The sequence below is a fragment of the Prionailurus bengalensis genome, chromosome A1, assembly GCF_016509475.1.
Source record: "Prionailurus bengalensis isolate Pbe53 chromosome A1, Fcat_Pben_1.1_paternal_pri, whole genome shotgun sequence".
Lineage (NCBI taxonomy): Eukaryota > Metazoa > Chordata > Mammalia > Carnivora > Felidae > Prionailurus > Prionailurus bengalensis.
The window spans coordinates 193710966-193724492 of NC_057343.1; the positions used below are offsets into that span (position 1 = coordinate 193710966).

Below are 13527 nucleotides of genomic sequence, written 5' to 3' on the forward strand. Positions count from 1 at the left end.
TCTCTGGCTCTAACTAACACTGTGGAAGTCTGTGTGTGAGCAGACCTGGGCTAATGATCATGGGGAAGGTAAGGGGAGAACCCTGAGCTGGCAGTCAAGAAATCCAGGGCTCTCTCTTCTAAGCATCCCCAACCCCCACCAGGACCAGCTCTGTCCTCAATGACCTGCAGTCAATAGAAAGGTTAGCCACTTAGGAAAGACTCTGCTGTTCTCCAAGTTCCCAAAGAAAACATGAGACCCATTTGACTCAATGTTCCTTTCAGGAATTTATCAGTACAAACTAGACAAGTGTTTAGAGTTATATACAAAGCCGTCCATAACAAAAGTGCTGTTTGTAAGTTCAAAAAATTGAAAACAACCTACATTTCCAACAGTAGAAAACTGGCTACAGAAATTAAAGCTTAACAATTTTTAGAGCAGGGGTGCCTAGGTGACTCCATCGGTTGAACGTCTGACTTTGGCTCAGGTCATGATCTCACGGTTTGTGGGTTCAAGCCCCACTTTGGACTCTGTGCTGACAACTCGGAGCCTGGAGCCTGCTTCAGATTCTGTGTCTCCTTCTCTCTCTCTACCCCTCCCCTGCTTGCACTCTATTCTGTCTCTCTCTCAAAAATAAACACTAAAAAAAAATTTTAAGCAATTTTTAGAGCAGTCATTAAAAAGATAATGTTCTACTAGAGATAAAAGATGTGAAACACAGTAAGTGAGAAAAGCTGCAATTCTATTTTTGTAAAGCAAAGAAAAAATGTGTATATGCACATATTCACAAGAATTCTGGAAGGCCATATAACTAAGTATCATCAGGAGTAAAGTAGTATGTTAACAGTGATTTAATTCTGTTTGGAATTTTCCAGTCATTTCAATGAGACATGGGCTTTTTAAAAAGAAAACCTTTTGTTTGTTTGTTTAAAGGAAGAACTCTAATAGGTCTGGTCCCTTCTACACCTACACTTGCTTTCCCAACACACTTCTGAAGAACAAAGGTTTCTAAACCCTTCCTCCCTCAGAGACCCACGGGAAAGGTACATCCTGGGGCTCTACTCACCCACTTCTCTCCCATCATGTTGCCCCCACAGTCCCTGAACAGAGAAATCTGCCTAGCTGGTCTCAAAAGGAGTTTTCTAGTCCTTGAGCACACCCATGTTCTCTTAATGAGTAGAACGAGTCCCTGCCTGACTCCTAACTATGAGGCCATGGCATCTTTGGCTTCCAACCCTTACCAGAACCACTGCCCCCTCAAGACACCCCTCATGCCTTCTGAGAGCTGGAGCTATGGAACCCAGCCCACAACATCCTCTACACCCAGTACTGGATAGTGGAGACCCAGAAATCTCTCAGTGCCAAGAGGATGGAGCCCATAGATCAGGGAGCTATTATGCACCGACTTTCTTGCTGATCCTCGGTGGCTCTGAGAAGCCTAATACCACCCAGTTCCCAGACTAGGCTGCTGCTTCAAACCAGGACCACATAGGGGTGCCTGGGTGGCTCAGTTGGTTAAGGGTCCAACTTCAGCTCAGGTCATGATCTTGCAGTCCGTGAGTTCGAGCCCCACATCAGGCTCTGTGCAGACAGCTCAGGGCCTGGAGCCTGCTTCGGATTCCGTGTCTCCCTCTTTCTGCCCCTCCCCCCCCCCGCAAAAAATAAATAAAAACTAAAATATTAAAAAAACAAAAACAAAACCAGAACTGGGTAGAGGGAGCCACCCCAGGATCATCTCCCGTGACTATACCTGAGTTACGGGAGTAATCACTTCTCCAAGGACCCCCCTGCTTGCTATCAGGACAAGAGCAGGCCAAAGGACCTGCAACTTCAAGCTCGTTAACAAGATGTGGAAAGGGCGAATCAGGCTCATAGGGCAAGGTGTTCCTGAAGACTTTCCTTGAAAAAGTGAGGCAAAGTTTTTCAGGGCATTGTCTGCTTCTTTTAATAAAAAATAAACCTAAGAAAAACTCTTAAAATTGGAAAGAGTCCTACCCTGCGATCACCCTGCCTGACACTCCATTTGCCGAGATCACAAAGGGACATGGTAAAGTACTGAAAGTTCAGTCTCTGATTAATGGGAGAGTCATCCTGTCATCCTGGGAAATGTCCCCATTCTCCCACTGGCCCCAAGATGACTGAGGGAATATGGCTAGTCTGAGCATACACAGGAATATTCACGTAGTCCTGTGTGAACTTTGCTGAAAAAGGCCCATCCCTAGCTAGTCTCCCTCTGCCCCCGGGACCCACAGTGCCCTGCTCTTGCTCTGCTCACAGCTACATCCTCATGCTGCCCCCACTCCAAGGAGGAACAAAGTCTCCCAGACAGACAGAAAAGTCCACTAGGGAGAGAGGACTATTTCTGCCTTTACGTAAAATTCCTAGACCTGTTAAGATCCTGTGGGGCTTAAGCAAAGGCAGGAGGGCTCAGTCAGATGCACTGTTCTCAGGCCCTGTGGGAGACAAGAAAAAACACTCGGCTTTTTGACTTCAATTACACATCCCTTTCTGGGTCCCCTTCCAGCCATCCTCCTTCACCAGGTAACCAACCAAGAGTCTCTCTCCGGCTCCCTAATATACAGGGCCTAGCATCTGAAATGGTTCCCAGGGAAAACCAGTCCTTTACGCAGGTGCCAGTCCCTAAGTCCAGCATCATCCCAGCCCAAAGAGGGAACAAGCCGCCTCCTCCCACTTCTGCATTCTCAAACTTGTGCCAGCTGCCAGTGACCAGAGCCCAGCTCAAAAAACACTAAACTCGCCACTCTGCATCTGCCCAAGAAAACAACTGTAGAAGGTGAGAAAAAAGGACCCATGGTTCTAATCCCCCCTGTTTGCAGATAGGGAGCAGAGGCCCTCAAGGGGCTTCCCTAGGGAAGAACCAGGATGACAGCCACAGGTTTCCACTCTTTTTGTTTAAGTGCTCCCTCCAGCTTGCCACAAATCCCATGTGGCCACTGGTAGGGTCAAAAGTCCTTCCTGGGGGCGGCTGGGTGGCTCAGTGGCTCGGTCCGTTAAGCATGAGACTCTCGATTTCAACGCAGATCATGATCTCACAGGTTCATGAGTTTGAGCCCTATGTCGGGCTCTGTGCTGACAGGGCGGAGTCTGCTTGGGATTCTCTCTCCTTCTCTGCCCCTCCCCCACTCGCACTTTGGCTTTCACAAAGAAACAAACAAACGACAACCCACTCCTTCCTGGTGCAATCTTAGGGCGCTTCCCTGGTGTTTCCTGGTAAACAGGGTTACTGAAGACAGGGAAAGGTTCTCATGTACAGAAGGAAGTAGAACTGTGGAGAGATGGACCCTACTTGAGGCCCAGCATTCTAAGGGAGCCAGATGGCAGACAGAGGCCCTAGGAGTACCTTCCTCCTGATTAAAACAAGTCGGGGGCTAACAGGCATCTGGAAAAGGAGAAAAGCTACTTTCTGTCCCACAGGAACATCCTGAGCCAGGAGCCAATACTGAATGACTCTAGTTCCAGGGGGTGAAGGGGCTTCCCTAAATACACACAGGCATTTGTGTATTAAATGAAGCACACCAGAATCTCTGTGTGTGGTTGTGGAACACCAGAAGACTATGCACCTGTATCTGCGTGGCAAACCCACTATTTTTCCTTCAGATTACTGAGAGCGGTGGGGACCAAGGCAGCTAAACCACTATGGCTAATGGAGGATACCGGGAAACAAGGGGGGCAGAATGTGGGCGTTGAGGGTGAGCAGGGCAGAGAGCGGCTCTCCCTGCAAAGCGGAGAGGCTGACTGCACAACACTGACTATCTAACCCTCTGAGGTTCTCTCTTCCTCAACTGTCACCCTTTCATTCAAACACTTGTCTAGGAAAGCAGACAGCCCATCATAAGAACTTGGACTTTGTCATCCACTGCACTTGGCTGGAGGCCCTACATACTCTGCCCCTTAACAAGCCCTTTGAGTTTTGTTTTGTTTTGAGAGGGAGAGAGAAGGAGGGAGGGAGGGAGAGTAAGAGAGAGAGAGAAAAAAAAAAAAAAAAACACGAGTGGGGGAGGGCCAGAGAGGAAGGGAGAGAGAGAATACCAAGCAAGCTCCGTGCTGTCAGTGCAGAGCCCATTGTGGGGCTCGAACCCATGAACCAGGAGATTCATGACCGAAATCAAGAGTTGATGCTTAACCGACTGAGCCACCCAGGCACCCAGAGAAGCTTTTTGAACTTAAGTTTTCTCATCTGTAAAACTAAAGTCACCATTATCTCATAGGACTGCTGTGACAGTTAAAGGAACAGAGCATAAGAGAGCTCAGCATACGGTAATGCTAAATATTTCAATTCAGATTCACACACCAAGTTTACTATGGCCAAGTAACCCTCATCCTCAGGGTTAAAGAGAAAAAGAGACCATCAAATAATCTCTTAATATGAGAAGAATCAGAGCAACTCCTGGGAATCAAGTGGTTCAAATCACTGATTCAGATTACAAATGCCATCCCCTGTCCAGCTCCAGCCTGGCCCTTCTTCCAGACACCGCCCTCCAGAAGCCGTCCTGGCTTCAGGGCAGGTTTCCCAGGGGAAGAGGAAAGAAAGAGAGAGGATTCACCACAAGTCCTGGGGGGCGGGGTGGGGGTGGGGGTGGGCTGTGACATCAGCCCCTGCTGCAGTAGAGGAAGGAAGAGCACAGGGAAGGCCTGGAGTTCCCTTTCAGTTGAAGAAATTTAGTGACTCAACTTTTTACTCAGCATGGAAGAGGGACAGAGCTTGCCCTCCAGAATCTCTCTCAGCCTACCCAGGGGCCAAACCCATCAACACCCACTACAAAGCCAGATAAAAAGAAATATTTTCTATGCTGTCTTGTTCTAGAAACATCCTAATGCTGCTGACCCTGTGAAATAAAAGCTACCCAGAGGGACTAGATCTAGGAAATCTAAGGAGCAAAGACTTGGTCAAGCAATGGGAAGCCAGTGGTTTTTAGGGTGAGAAGGCACACGGGTTGAGTCAAACTCTTCAGGTCATGGTAACAAAGAACTAGTACGAGGGAGAAGCTGGAAATGAGACTGGGGGACAAATGTGGGTAAAAGGCAAGATGGGCCTAGGCCGGATGGGAGAAAGCCTGTGGGACTGAGAATGGATGGTCAGAGATCTCGGCCTCAGTGCCAGAAGAATGGGGAGGGCCAAATGTTTATTTTGGGGCTGGCACCATCTCCTGGAGATTGGCAGCTGAATAGGCTGAGTTTAGCCTAACCAGAAAGAATTTCTACTTTGGGGAACAAGGTTATTTATTAGGCTGTATTTCTTGAGTTGACACTCACCAACTTGCTAATCTGTATGTGGCCATGAGGTCAATCTCCTCGGGGACTCTCTCAGACCTCAAGTAAAGTGTCCCTCCTACATGTTCTCACAGCGCTGGAACCGTCACCCCCTATGTGGCTCCTTGAGGCCAGGAAGCAGACTGTTCTGACAGCAGTAATCCCAGCGTCTAGCTCAGGGCCTGGCAATGCGCTGACATTTGTTGAGTGAGTGGTAAGTTCACAAAACCCATCTCCTCTATGATTTCACACCAAGGGAAGAGGCTTTGTTTTCCGAGTACTAATTCCTGAGGCTACAGCTTCATCCTCCACCTTCAGCCACAGCTCTCCGGAAACAAAGAACAAGTATCGTTGGCACCGCTGGCTTCCAGAGGAACCCCACGCCCAGCCCTGCCTTGACTCTGAGGCACCTGATTACCTGAAATCAGAGCTGGGTCCTAGTCCAGACTCCAGCACTCTTCAGTTGTATAATCTTGGGGGGCACTACTGACCACCCTCTCCGCGTCTCATCTTCCTCAACTGAACAAAAGGTAGTAACATGAGATCTGGAGGGGTGAGGAGAGAGAAGGCAAGACCTCAACCACTGAGATTTCTCATCAAAGAGATGCTAGCAACAAGCTGTGGTGATAATATTAACAAGTGCACACGGTATGTACTAGGCACTTACTAGGTGCCATGTGCTGTTTTAACACTGAGCTTGTTTTTCTAACTGGTCTCATTTTATTTTATTAAAAAAAATATATTTTTTAATGTATTCATCTTTGAGAGACAGAGAAAGACAGGGCATGGGCAGGGAAGGGGCAGAGAGAGAGGGAGACACAGAATCCAAAGCAGGCTCCAGGCTCTGAGCTGTCAGCACAGAGCCCAACATGATGCTTGAATTCACAAACTGTGACATCATGACCTGAGCAAGTCGGACGCTCAACCGACTGAACCACCCAGGCGCCCCATAACTGGTCTCATTTTATAAATGAGGAAACTAAAGCACATGGTGGAAAGATTATTTGCCAAAGATATTTGCAAACTGAGACCCCAAATGTGGAAGGGAGCAAAACCATCTAAGGGGAAGGTGAGGCAGAAGGAGCCTGGGTTACATCGCCCAACTGTGCTCATCCCTCCTAAGCCAGCCTGAGGGCAGAGTCATGGAGGAAGAGTTTGGGGACCACAGGCCTTTCAGCCTAACCCCACTCATCCTAACACCCCTTAAGCAGAAACACTCTTCTACCGAGTAAAAAGTACACTGGGTTAACTTCCACACCTTGTTCACCAGTTCTTGTCGCTGCCATTGCCGCCACTTCTCAGAGGTCTCTCTCTGCCCAGCCCTCCTGCCCCGACTTCCCCCCAGACCCCAGACCTGCAGATGAAACACACGAAGGGACTGGAGGGCATCCCTGCGTGCAGGAGTGAGTGAGTGAGTGTGTGTGTGTGTGTGTGTGTGTAGGGGGCTTCAGAACATCAGACCATCTAGAGGCTCTGCTCAAAGGAAGCTGCCAGCCCCAGTGTGAGCCCCTTGGCCTGAGAGGAGGGGCAGGATTGCTGGGTTCCAGTCACATGATGCTGCCTGGCCTGGACCAGGCCCAACCTCAGTAGACTATCTTTAGCCTGTGGTGACCCAGGCAGCCTGATGCCCCCACTCTTCATGATCAGACATGGAATCTGCCCCCACAGCTGGTCCTAGCCCCTAAAGTCCGACCAAAAGCTAACTAATAATATTACAACTGGAAGACACAAACAGCCAGTGAAGCCCCTGGTCTCCAAGTGCCAGCACCCTAACACAGCCTTTCTGACTGAAGAGCACATATGGTTCTAAATAGAGCAGTAATAGTAGTAACAACCCCCTTTTACAGGGTGCTAGTCTAAGTTGTTTTGTTATGTGTGATCTTACTAAATTGCCTCAAAAAGACACTATTAGTTCTGTCACTCAGAAAATGAAAGAGGCAAGGAACTTGCCTAGGGTCACACAGTATATATTCTGTGTGACGTTATTCACACATCTCAGCATTATTTTCAGATTTCTTCCAAGGAAGCCTTCGCTGTTGAGTGCCCATTATAAAGAACTACCCAACTAGCAACTCTGGATCAAGTCCTAATTCAGTCTGTAACCTGGGGTCTTCAGAGCCACCCCCTGAAACAGCTGCACTTGTATCTCAACCTCACTAATTACTGAGCCTGTATTACATACATCCTTGGAAGGTGCCAAAGTTCTTTACATACGGTAACTCATTTCTTTTTCACAACTGTTCAAGAGAGGTATGATGCTGATTCCAGGTTATAGAGGAAACTAAGGCTCGGAGAGGCTAAATGACTTGTCCACAGTTCAGCAGGCTATGAACTTCCGGAGCTGGGACTGAATCCCAGGTACTGCCTGACCCTACCCCTGGGCTTTGTCGGCCTATAACACATCCTTTGTGGACAATGATTGCAAACTCCATAGGGTGGGGATCTCTTCCACCGTGCCCACTGGCCTCTGAAACCCAGGGTTGCAGCATGTACATGGCAGGCCCACAGTAAACATTTCCCAAATGAAGCAATTTACAGAAGCACAGGTGCTTCTCAAAGAACTCTGAAAGGGAAGAGAGGTTAGTGCCCCTCTGCATTATGACTGAGTAGCACACAGCTGTACAGTCCAGCAGCTGCAACCCCTTTGGGGTCTAGACCTGCGTTCTGTACTCAGAATTGGAATCAGGGTGCTTTAATCCAAACACCACGGGCCAGCCGTGGAAAACAGAGGACCGCGAGGGTATGTGGCAGACGAGCCAGCACAGGAACTTCCCAGAGGTCCCAGACTTAAGCCCCCAGGCCTCGGGCCACACCAGAAATCACAAGTCTGGCCGGCAACCCCGGCGAGCTGGGAAACACAGCTATAGCTAAGGGGGTAGCATCTGTGCAAAAGCAGCCAAGGCTCTACCCTCAAACACAGACTTAGTGTTTCCAGAGCTTCTGAGTTTTCAAGAAAAGTAAAAAAATAGATTAAAAAGAAATTTCTAGCTTTATAAATACTGCTAATCAATTCACATTAAAAAAACAAAAACAAAAACAAAAACAAAAACAAACCTCTTCCATGCATCATATTCTGCTAGTGGGCTCCTGCATGCTCTCTTGAGGGACAGGCCAAGCACTGGGCAGCTGGGCCCTGGATTTCAGGAGCCACCCCTTTCAGGAAGGTTTTGAGGCACAAGTAACCCTCCACTGCCCACCTGACTCCATCGTTCTGATGTGGGAAGCTGCTGACCTCAAAGCTGGTTTTCCCCTGGTAACCCACCACTTCAGGTAATGCAAATTCACTTTTATTGTCTTAATCTAGGGCATTCTCAAGAGGCTTCTGAGTCCCCCACCTTCCCCAAATTACTTTGGATTACCACTTTATTGGAGTGGAGAGGCTCTCAGACCCAGCCAAGGCTAGAAGGGACTTGAGAACTCTTCTCCTTGTAGAGACAGGAAAGCTGAGCCCAGGAGGGACCAGGCTGTGCCCAAAGTGCCTAGTAAATTGTTGTGGAGTTGGCACCGAATATCCAGTTCCTGCCTCTAAATCCAGAGCTTTTCCAGCTGGTGGGAAACCAACTTCCTGCCTCAACAAAATACGCTCTGTTCACCTCGACACTCACTCATGGCATAGGGGCATATCATGCATGGGTGAGGTGGGGGGTGGGGGGGCAGGTTCAGAAACCCAAGCATTCCAGGAACCACCCTGCTGTTTTTAAGATCAACAATTTCTCACATGAAATTGTAATATATGACAGAAAAGGAGGGGTGCTCTTGTTGAAATGGATCTAGGAGGGGGACCTCACTTCTGCCCCCATCTTTTTTCTTCACACTTCTCCCGGGAAGGCCAAACCTCTCAGCTCCCTCTGGAAGATGTGGGGTAGGCAAGTCCTGATCACTTACCCATGCAGTATGCCAGGTTAGGCTCCCTCACTAGCCCTCAGTTTCCTGCTCTCTGAAATCATTGAGCCCTAACAGCTCCAGCCCTGCAGGCTAGGTATACTTGGCAACAGGAAATCCCAGAGAAATGGAAGAGACTTGCCAGGTACCCCAGAAACAGATGGCAAGTTGGGAGGTCTTAGGTATGGGCTAGTTATACTGATCCAGCTCAAAAAGGCAGGCCTTGTTTCCCAGAAGCAGTTGATCTGCCCCTCTTGAGGGGTCTGGGCCAGGGGACTGCTTCAGTGTCACATGCTACAGCCCGACTGGAAAAGAGTAGAGCGCTGGGATGCCATAGATGAGGAGACAGGGGCTGCCCCACCTGCAGACACCCCACCCCTTCTCACAGATGTTCTCAAAGCACTGCCAGGTACCCTATTACTCTACTCTACAGTCCCTTCCCCTTCAGCAAATGTAGTGGGGGGGGGGGGGGGCGGTCTGAGTCCTATCCAAAACCCACTCTATCACCAACTTACCAGGCTGCTGGGCTAAGAACAGGACAGAGCAGCAGTTAAGAGCATGGACTCAAGTTCACCCAAAGATGTTCTAACCACCAGTCTGCATCAAATAAGTAACCCACAAGACCAGGGGACATGGTTAAATCAGACCAACCTTTTGTGGAGCTTGTAATTTGATAGGCATTCACTGGGACACACAAGAATGAGCCAAACAAGCAGGTTCATGATGGAGGCAAAAAGACAATTTACATGGGAAATTCTAGCATCAGACTTAATCTCTCATTGTGAGGTTCATGATAGCTGCTAGCTCACAGATTTACAGCTTAAATGACATCATCATGAAACACAGAACTATCATAAATACATGGCTATTTTTTTGGCTCTTTGAGGCAACTCCTGAATCTCTCTAGTGCTTTAAAAAAGAGAGAGATGGATAATGGTTGCCAGATTTTTAAAAAATCTCTAATTAAATGTGTGTTTCATATCAGCAAGTAATTTTTCCTATGCAATATTTGGGACATCTTATACTAAAAAAACTATCCACCATTTATCCGAAATCAAATGTAATTGAGTGTCTGGTATTTTTATTTGCTAAACCTGACCACCACAGGAAGGAAGGAAGGAAGGAAGGAAGGAAGGAAGGAAGGAAGGAAGGAAGGAAGGAAGGAAGGAAGGACGGACTACTGCTCATGTTCCATCACAGTGGGGTAGTGAGCAGGGCCCTGGGCTAGGGAGTCAGGAGACTGGATGCTGGTACTGGTATCCTTGTGGTGGGAGATGGCCATGAGCTCCCACCTGGGTGTCTTTAGTCTCGCCATTCAGAGGCCTGTGGTTGGGGTGGAGGGGAGCCTGTCATCTGTGGTCCTTCCAGGCCTAACATGCTTTGATTTTTATCCCTGTATTCACTGATCATCCTAACTACAACTTAATTGAAGCCAGATGTCCAGGGGCACAATCTACCTCCAAAACCACTGCTACAAAGTACATCAGCTCTAAGATTTTAATATGCAGAACTACCTATCCTCTGAGGAGCTTATCAAAATGTAGATTCCTGGGCCGCACCCTCCAGAGATTTTTGCTCAGAAATGGTAGGGCCAGGAATCTGCTAGCTAATTCTAAGGCAGGTTTTCTCTGGACATACTTGGAAATTTTTTAACTTAACCCAGTGAGTTTCAACTGCTAATTCTGATAGGGGTTACCAGAACCACAACACCACATTTAATATTTTAAAATCAGGGCTACACTTCTTAAACTGGTAGTGGGTACATGGGTTGTTTTAATATTTTATATTAATTAAAATTAGTATTTATCATATCCATATATTTATAATTAAGTTTAATATAATTAATTTGATGATTAAAATTAAAATATTTAATATTTTTAATTTTACATTTATGTTCTTTTTAAAAGGTACACTTAAGTTCTCTTCTAAAGATTTTATTTTCAAGCAATCTCTACACCCAACATGGGGCTCAGACTCACAACCCCGAGATCAAGAGTTGCATGCTCTGATGTAGCAGGGCTGGTCTGATGGACACGGAACCCAAGCCCCCTACCCGTTAACCTTCCACTCAGCTGGGGTTTCTGAGCACAAGGCTATATGAAAAATCCTCACCTCACAGCTGTGGAAACTGGGAACAGTGAGCTAGCAGGCTGGCAATACCACTTGGCGAAGAGGGGCAGGCTTGGTTTAAATGCATACTCCTGGAAGTCCCTCAAGCTCCAGGAATCAGTCTGGTGAGGAAGGCAGAGCTTGGGCATCTGCAGTTTTAACAAGTTTCCGATGCAATGCTGATGCCAATTAATGTTAGAACGGAGACTGCTGGGAAGGAACCCTGGTCCCCAACCCCCAGTCCAGGGCCTCATGTTTGCAGACACAAATGACCTGGCTCACAAGAGCAGGAGGGAGAATGTTTTAATTACACACACAAACAGCAGCCACAGGAGGGGTACATGAGAAGCACATCCCCTCCATTTACCCCAGTCCAATCTCTAGCATCAGGAATCAAGACTGGTCAGACCAAGAAGCCATAAGCTGAGCGTCCTGACAGATGGGAGGTCACAAAGGATCCATCTGGGCTGGGTTCGGGGTTCAGTTTCACAACAGGCTCCGGACTATGGCTGTGCAGAAGAAGAACGGAGGCTCTGAAGGGAACAGCTTGCCTGCCTCCTTTAACAGCCAGCCAGCCTCCACGCTCTTAGGCTAAGCCTGCTCTTTGCTCACCCAGCGCCCTGAGGCCTGGGTCCGCTACACAATAATGGCTATCACTTACTAAGCATTCACCTCAAGCTTCCTGTTGCAGGATTTTTGTGCATTTTGACCCTCACAATGGTGGAATTACCACCCCAGTTTCAGTGACTGAGTAGCTAGCCAAAGTCACACGGTGAGAAAGTATCTGACTCAAGGATCTGAAATCTCAGACTATCCTAGGCCTCTTTCAGCACTGCAGGAGATCAGTATTAGGTTCTCAAAGGTCTCCAGCTCAAACCTGTGGGCCCAACAGGCGACTGAAGCCACCACCACCAGAATCCACTTCTCTGAGACTATTAGCTTACCTGCCAGGTGGGGATGCCATTCCTCAGCACAGGGGGAAAAGGGCAAAGCAGTCAGGAATCAAAGCACTGTTTATCGAAAGGCAATGCTCTAGGGTCACCGGCAAACCAAAGGCCTGAGCCCTCGCCAGCACCAAGCCCAAGAGGATTTTGCCTCCTCCAGCAGATCAGAAAGGAAAGGATGGAGAAAACTGTAAATACCTTATAGTACAAAGGACAGGGAATAGAGGGGAAAGCGTGGTGGAAAAAGCAGGGACTTTGTATAGTTTCTGCTATGGGGCACAGGAGAGCTGAACAGAGCATAAACCACCCATCCAGGTAAATTACCCTTCCTTACCCTTGCTGACCAGGGCTAATCGGCTTTAAGATACTTCCTCATGCACCACGGTGTCTAAGTCTCAAACAGTCTGAGGTAGGAAGATGCAGTTCTCCCCAGAGTGAGCTTCCTGACTTGTCCCAAGAATATCAACTTGTTTTTTGAGATCCCAGCCCTATGTTCCGACCAGCCTATTGTGTCACCTGACCACTGGGAACTTGGGTATGGAGGGGTCTGTGTGCAAGGCACTAGGGAAGCAGTGGTGAACAAGACCGTCTCTATGCTCTCAGGGTTCAATTTATACAAGGGCTTTAATGTGAAACGCCACATGTGACTGCTTGATCTTGACTGCCTGGGATGCTGTATCGAGGATCCTCAGGTAGTAAATGGGCTCAAGAAAAGCCTAGGATCAATTAGCAAGTCTCCCAGGAATGTCATTTGGTAATGACTAAAAAAATGCTCTTCTTCTTAACAACTATATATGACACACACTATGTACTGTGGATATAGAAAGTAGGTAAGATTACCAAGGACCCAGCCCATGAAACTAGTAGCTGACGTTTAGAGCTGACATGGGTGTGGTGGGCTCAACATGCTTTCCGTCCAAAAGCCACTGGGTCCTCACCTCTGAAAAGATCTGCAACCCTTAGGCATGGGCTCTTCTAGAGGAATTAAGGCAAGCCCCAGGAAGAACAAAAAGCAGAAACACAAGTGAGAATTAAGGAATGGGTGCCTCTGTGGAAAGAACACTGGGCTGGGAGTCAGGAAAACTGCCTACTTCACCCCCAGCAGCAGGGTGGTGCAATGGTTAAGAGCCTAGGCTCCAGGGGAACCTGGGTGGTTCAGTCGGTCCAACTCTTGATTCGGCTTAGGTCATGACCTCACTGTTTGTGGGACTGAGCCCCGATCGGGCTCTGTGCTGACAACGCAGAGCCGGCTTGGGATTCTTGCTCTCCACCCCTCCTCTGGTCGTGCCCGCTTACTCTCAAAATAAATAAATAAACTTAAAAAAAGAAAAAGAGCCTGGAC

At 48.0% G+C, this 13527-nt stretch overlaps 1 protein-coding gene across 4 annotated transcripts in view; it reads right to left on the bottom strand.

Annotated features, from left to right (window-relative positions):
* Window positions 1-13527, bottom strand: part of LARP1 (La ribonucleoprotein 1, translational regulator) — a 57191-nt gene that overhangs the window by 24377 nt on the left and 19287 nt on the right. The window lies entirely within an intron of this gene.